Genomic DNA, 6,958 nt, shown 5'->3' on the forward strand with positions numbered 1-6,958 from the left:
GAAGGTGTCATCTGACATGTTACCCAGAGACCAAGAAAAGCCATGCATGATTGTGTATGTGCCGGTTGGCATGCATGCATGTGTGTACCAGTGTGTGTGCATGCTGGTATGTACATGTGTGTGCAAATGTGTATGCTTGTGTATATGTACATGTGTATGCATATGTGTGAATGCATGTGTGCATGCATGCATTTGTATGGTGATAGGCGCGCGTGCACACACACACACACACACAGTTTTTGTGTGCCTGCATTTCTTTTCAATTAGAAATATATTGGTGCTGACAGGGAACAGGAGCAGTAACACGGGGTAATCATAAGGCTACTGAGGCGTGGATGCCTGATGGGGAAATAAGATAAGCGGAAATCAATTCTTCCCTGGTTCTGTGTGTGCAAAACTCCAACCAGGGAGAAAGCGCTGCTTCCTCTGAGTGGCTCTGGAGCAGACTGGGCGGAACACGGGCTCCCTAGACAGATCAGCTCCCAGAGTTTACAGGATGGGTGGGCAGGGTTAGCAGGATGCTCAGCAAAGCTTGCCCTCTCCAGCCCCCCCCCACACACACAGAGCACATTCCCCGAGATGTACCCCCAGGCAGTTTCTTGGGCCAACCAGGGTTCATCTTAGCCAGTACTAAGCAGGCAGGCTTCATGTTCTGACACAGTGGCCCCAGTTCCCCAAGCCCACCCAGCATCTTTCCCATGGGGGCTGTCACCACATCAGAAGACCTGGTAGTTTCTAAAGAACCATTCTCTACATCCTTTGATATTGCCCTTGTCTCCCCCAGGTCTTCCAGAGAACAAAGGAATGATTGAGCGGTAACGGGTCCCTGGTGCCTGCCCCGAGTCCAGGCTCCTGTTGCTGGGGAGAAATCTGATCGCTGGTTTACTGGCTTCCTTCTCCCCACTCTCTGGGAAAGTCCATGCCTGTGGGCTTCCTGAGAGCAAGAAGGGCCTCTTAGTTGCTGCCACTCAAAAGTAGGGTCCTTCCACTAGTGACTACTGCATGTGGGTACCGTTACAGTTCCGGGATCAGGCAGTTGTCAGATCTCTGAACAAAAGCCTGGCCTGAGCAGAGGCTGGGCTCTGATAGACTATGCACTGATTAAAGAGGCTTCAGGGCAAACCCAGGTGCTATCATTTACCAGCTATAATACCCTGAGCAAAGCACTTAGCTTCTCCTGGCTTTACTTTTTCTTGCCTTTAAAATGGAGACAGCCGGAGTGCAATAGTGATTTATTGCTACACAATAGCGCTACATAACAAACCATCCCCAAATCTTGGTGGCCTGAGATAGTGAACATTATTTCTCACACATCTGGAGTCAGCTAAGAGGAAGGGTCAGGGTTTGTGCAGCCTTGACGGACCCACTCTCTTGTCTGGGGACAGGAAGGCTGTCAGCAGAGGTAGTTTGAGTGACCTGAATCTGCTTATCACATCTTTCATCCTCCATTAGACTAGCTCGGTGTGTGCTCAGGGTGACGGCAGAGGCACAGGAGTGAGAAGCCCAGATCCTTCAAATGACTTTCGTGCTGGCGTTGCGTCAGCCACAGAGAGCTTCTCGGATGGTTCTGGAGTGGGACTGGATGGGACTGGATGGGACTGCACAGTTGCACAGCGAAGGGGTCAGGGCGCAGGGCTGTGTGAGGTGCCAGCTCTCTAACCATCTACTGAGCCTTCCAGTTCTGGGCTCCTAAGGGGTGAGAGGAGAACGCTCTGAAGTGCTTAGTGCCGCACCAGCTCCTGGTAATACCGAACAATGGGCACCAAACGAAAAGGATGGAGATTTGGACAAGGACAAGGTCCAGGTAGGTTTTGTTGTTAAATGAGAGGGGGAGACTCTAAGGTGAGCTGTTCTGGGGATACAGCCTCCTGGTTCTAGAATCCATCATATTTCACCTGCTGGAGGCCCTGGTTAGAGTCAAACTGTATCCACTTTGGTGACCTTCAACTCTTCAGGACCATCGAGTCTAGCAACAGCTCCAGGCACGAGCTGTGAAAGCATTCTTGCTGTCCAAATGTCATGGTTTTAATGTGAAATATTCCCAAAGGCTCACGCTTTGAGGTCTCGTTTCTCCACACTCATGCTGTTTTGAAGGGGGTGGAACCTTGAGGAGGTAGGGTCCGGCTGGTCGAAGGGTGAGGTCATTGAGGGGTGGGCCTTTGAGGTTTTAGTCAGTATCTTTACCTTTCTGGTGGGTCACAATGAAAGAGCATCTGACACACTCCTGTGACTGTGCCTTCACCATCCGGAGGGGCTGTAGATCTCAAAAACAAAAACAAAACCACCACGAGCCCATGTGAATCTTTCTTCCCTTAAGTTGCTCCTGGCAGGTGTTTTGTCACAGAGGAGAAATGGCTACACAAAGCTTCCCAAGAGGGAGGAGGGGGCCTCCATGTCAGTGACTTGTTGAAGACCAGAGGTGAGGCAGAGGAGCAGGTGGCCCCTGAAGCCTCTTCTGGTCTATTTCTCATGAATGCAATGGATATTTCCCAGCCTCCTTTGTGGTAGCCTGAGATCTGGCCAACAAGATGTGGTAGAAAGCACTTACGCCACTTCTAGGCTGGGGTGCAGTCCGCTCCTGCGCAGTCCGTGTTGTACAGTGCGGTCCAAGCAAAACGGATGCCATCTTCATCAGGTCGGCTACTCTTGACTGCAAGAGTGCATCCACAATTGGGGCTTACTGACTATTGACACGCCCTCATAGATGAAGGGGTGGGGACGGTCACTGACTCTCTCCTGAGGGTCCAGCATCTCCTTCCAGTCATCTATACGCAGTCCATCCCTAACTGCACATGGCTTTGGAGGTCCACGAGGTATCTAGTCTGAGGAAGGGTCACTGAGGGGCTCTCTCTGTTCTGCTATGAGGAAGTGATCATCACGTGAGCACAGATTTCCAGTGCAGCTGCTTCGGGGTCCCCCGTGCTCTGGTCACTAATCCCCCACCCATGTTCTATAAACAGGCCCAGTAAAGTCATTGGTTCTCCTCGGGGTGAATTTTAGTGACTCTGTACTTTGGTTTGTCACTGGGATCTTATGAAGAGGAGGTAGGCATTGTTTAGTCTCCTCGGGGAAGGGATTCTCCCAGGGATCCCATCACTCTTTCTTGTCTGGTGAGAGATTTCATGGCTGTGGAGTAGAAGTCAGGAAATTAACACCTTGGCCCTCTCCTTGCTTTTGGAAATAAAACTTTATTGGAACATGGTGGTGTCAATTCCTCTTGTTGTATTTATAGCTGGTTTGTTGCTGTTGTTATAGTAGTAGAAATGGGTAGTTGCTGTTACCTGGCTGGCGATACTTATGGTATTCCTGTCTGGTGCTGCTCCAGGGCGTGATAAGCATTGGAAGGAGCCTGAGGTACTGGCTTTCCAATAGCAGACTTTGAGCAAGACATAGGCAAGAAAGATACCCTTCCCATGTGGAGTCCCAAGGTGTGGGACCTGCCTGATCTTGAGGTCAGCCTACTCTAAAAGTCCAGTTCTGGGAAGAGCACCAAGGTGCTACCTCTGGGAAGCCAGCTCACCCAGGGATGAGACTCGTCTGCAGGTCGGGGTCCAGGAAGGAGCCAGACTGGAACTGCTTGGTCACCCAGACCCTGTGACCTTGCATTGTCATTTGGGCGATGCCTCTTGTACAGAGTGGAGAAGACACAAAGCAAGGAGGGCAGAGGGGAGAGGACGTCCCGGGCAGCCAGCTCTGGTGCCAGCCTGCTGGCATCACAGTCTCCAGGCCCATCAAGCTTGGCAACTTGAGCTCTCCTGGGGTTTGTCGAATACTGGGGCTTGTCGATTAGCACCTGGCGCCGTCTACACGAGTCAGGTAGCGTCTCTCCTCAGCTTCAGGCTACTACCTGTGAAATGTGATCAGGATTGCCTACAGCTGCTGAAATAGCAGGGCCTCCAGCCCTGAGATACACCACTGCCCTCGACTGCCACCCGTGGACGCATATTCCCCGAGTCTGTTCCCAGGAAGCCCTCCAAAGCTTCACCTTGATGGCCCGGCACAGCTGCCTGGACCTGGGAGCAACGTGCTCAATGCAGATAGGAATAAACTATCTTCCGCTGCCCTTCTGGAGGTTGTGGCCTAAGCAGGACTGAGGTGGTGGAAGAGCCCAGCAGGGATGGGGGAACTGGCGGCCATAGCGGGCCAATTGTCAGAGCAATATAAAGAAGGACACACACACACACACACACACACACACACACACACACACACACACACACAGGGGGCTGTATTCTCAAGGAGACTCGTGTCTCTGGGAGCCATTGGTCCGACGGAACTTTCTGGATGCTGTGCTTGCAGCAGCAGTGAAGGCTAGCTGCTTCCGTGCCTCAGCCTGGGCATGCAACACGTGACTGCTGAAGCCTGGAAAGTGCGTAGAGGAGCCTTGTCTTCAGCCCACTCTCCAGCCCTTCCTTCCCTGCAGAATAGGGCTGTCTCCCTTCCCAACCTCTGCCTTCTGCCACTTGAGCTGACCTAAATAGGATTTCCCTGGAAACCTGGACTGTTAGTGCTAAGGTTAGACCAGAGGCTGCCAAAGCAGTGTGTGTGTGTGCTGGTTTGCTGGGTGACCTCAGATAAGTTAGTTAACATCTCTGGGTTCTAGTTGAGTCAGCTGAGGAGGCAGTAGTAAGTGAGGTACACAAAGGCCTTGGAAGGTATTTGTATCCTGCGTGCCATGCCGTATACCGCCCCAGGAGCCTGGAGACAGCCAGCAATTTGCTTTTAATCACATTGCCAGTCAGGACGAACATGAATAAAGCTTAACTATCAAAACTGACTACTTGGCATTTTTTTTAAAAGGAGGGGAAAAAAACTGCCAGAGAAGATGTGAAGTCAAAGCTTCAAAGACAAAAGGCTCTGCTAAGTGGAGCTGTGAGGAGGAGGGCAAGGGGGTCAGGGTACCTCAGAATTCCTGTAGAAACCGGCCTCACCAGGACCTTGTAGCCAGAGCTGCTGTGAGGACTCACATCTCCCTGAGGTATAGCAATTTCCTCTGAATTGAAACATTCCATCTGGAAGGGGAACTCCAGAAGTAAACAACAGGTAAGTCTCAGGAAATCCCTGAAACTTAGCAGATGGCAAGTTTCCTCCCTGTCCAAGGTTACATAATCAGTAAGGCCTGCGGAGGAGAGGAGACTCTGCTCTGTTGAGTCATGCCTGTCAGTCATGCAGAGAGTTCCAGGGTCCCAGTTCTGTTTTCCATGCTGGGGTGGGCTGATACAACTGCCTTTGAGTTATTTCTGCTTGATGAGTAACCTTAATAATCTCATTGGTTTATCAAGTTGGGCTTTATTCTATCCTGAGATCACTGGGGTAAGTTTGTTCACATTTCCCCAGGAACAGTATCACAAAACACTTCTACCGTGAGATGTTGGCAGATTTGTGTCCGTGTCCTAGTCTCCATTTTGTCATCTGTAACACAGTAACTAGCTTACAGAGGCTGTGTGGTAGCATTCTCCACACAGTCAACGTTAAAGCTCATGCTAAATAAATAACCTCAACTGTTGTAAAGTTGGGCTCATCAGAAAAAGGACCTTCAAGGTGTCTGTTTAGTCCTCTTTTACCATATCCTCTGAGCTGAGAGGAATCCAAGGCCTTGGCATTGCAGAAGTGATGACCTTGGGGGAGCCTTTCCCTGGGGGGGGGGATGCATTGCTGAAAGTCAGGGTGAGACCCATAGAACTCCCGTCTTTAAGTTCCCAGGAACCACTGAGATCTGTATCCTGCTTGGCTCCTCTGTTCTCCCTGAGCTTTGAACTGTGAAGTAGAGCAGCTGGGAAGAGAGAGAGGGAGGCAGAGGAGGCAGGTGGGAGCTGGGAGTCAGGGAGGGAGGAGGTCTGGCTTCTCACAGACGTGCCCTGGGGTTCCTGAAGACTGTGAATTCATTAGCTGTTGCAGCTTTGAGAGTTGATTAAAAAGATGATCCCCTAACACTTTTTTTCCTTTCTCTCTTCCCTTGTTTTTTTTTTTTTTTTTCCAATTTTCAGCCAGTGGTCCCTGGGGGCACAGCCAGTCTAGGCGAGCAAGGCTGTGCCTAAGGGATAGAGGTGGGGTCCACGGGGCTCCTGTCCTCCCACCCCCCTCCCTCCTTCTCTCTTGGTTCTCCTCCTCTCTTCTTTTCCCCTCCCTCCCTTTCTTTCTCTCTGCTCCCCCTCCCCTTCCCCTGTGCTCCCCTCTTTTGCTCGTTCCACAGGCCAGAATTGCACTCACCTGCCAAGCTCAGTGGTTGCCTGATTAAAGGTGGATTGATTGGCCTCGACTCTCATTAGCATATAGTTAGCAGTGACCCTCTGCCTGGCCTGCTGCCTGGGTTGACCTGAATGGATCCACTACCAGTGGAAAGATGCCAGCTCAGGTCAGGAACTCAGCTTGGGAACAGAGAGGGCCTCCTGTGAGGGTGGGGTGGGAGCTGGAGAGCAAGCCTGCAGGAGACCAAACATGCTCTGGCTTCCTCCAGAAGGGGGGGTTGGGATGCTTTGCCTCCTGGGAGCCTGGCCAGTGAGGGAATAGAGGGACTCCACCCACCCAAGGTGGGTGGGTGGGGCTCACATCTGAAAGTCCCTTCCGACTCTTCAGTCTTTACTCTGCAACTGAAACAGTTCAGGGCTTGGGACTTTTTTTTTTTTTAATGTCTGGATCCTACTTGGTCTGTCTGTGGCTTCACATGAACAGAGATTGGGTGGGGCTATAGTGGTCCCTCAGCCTCTGGAGGAATACAACCTGAGGCTTCTGTCTGTGCCAGGCAAAGTCCTGTTTTCTTAGTTACCATAAAGGGTGCAGTGTTATCATACAAAGCAAAACCCAGAAACACTGGGAATTGGTAGAGTGGGCATCCCCAGAGCCTTGGTCAGGGGAGGCATCCAGCCTGGCCACCGAGGGCTTTGGAGTCCTAAGGGTGGGATTGGAGTCTCTGGGTGAGTCTTAGCCTTTCTCCTGTCCCCTGTGCCGACTGAGTATA

The 6,958-nt window shown here is 51.4% G+C and overlaps 1 long non-coding RNA gene across 2 annotated transcripts; it reads right to left on the reverse strand.

Annotated features, from left to right (window-relative positions):
* Nucleotides 1–236: 236 nt before the first annotated feature.
* Nucleotides 237–6,378, reverse strand: LOC110343798. 2 transcript variants are annotated; one of them, XR_002386131.1, is made up of 3 exons: nucleotides 6,211–6,378; nucleotides 4,903–5,012; nucleotides 237–3,847 (listed from the first exon to the last, which is right to left on the reverse strand). It is a non-coding gene; the product is annotated as an uncharacterized LOC110343798 (long non-coding RNA). The 2 variants fall into 2 exon arrangements; XR_002386130.1 differs by having other exon boundaries at nucleotides 4,903–5,024.
* Nucleotides 6,379–6,958: the final 580 nt, after the last annotated feature.

This window comes from Mesocricetus auratus, unplaced genomic scaffold, assembly GCF_017639785.1.
Source record: "Mesocricetus auratus isolate SY011 unplaced genomic scaffold, BCM_Maur_2.0 Super-Scaffold_100004, whole genome shotgun sequence".
Lineage (NCBI taxonomy): Eukaryota > Metazoa > Chordata > Mammalia > Rodentia > Cricetidae > Mesocricetus > Mesocricetus auratus.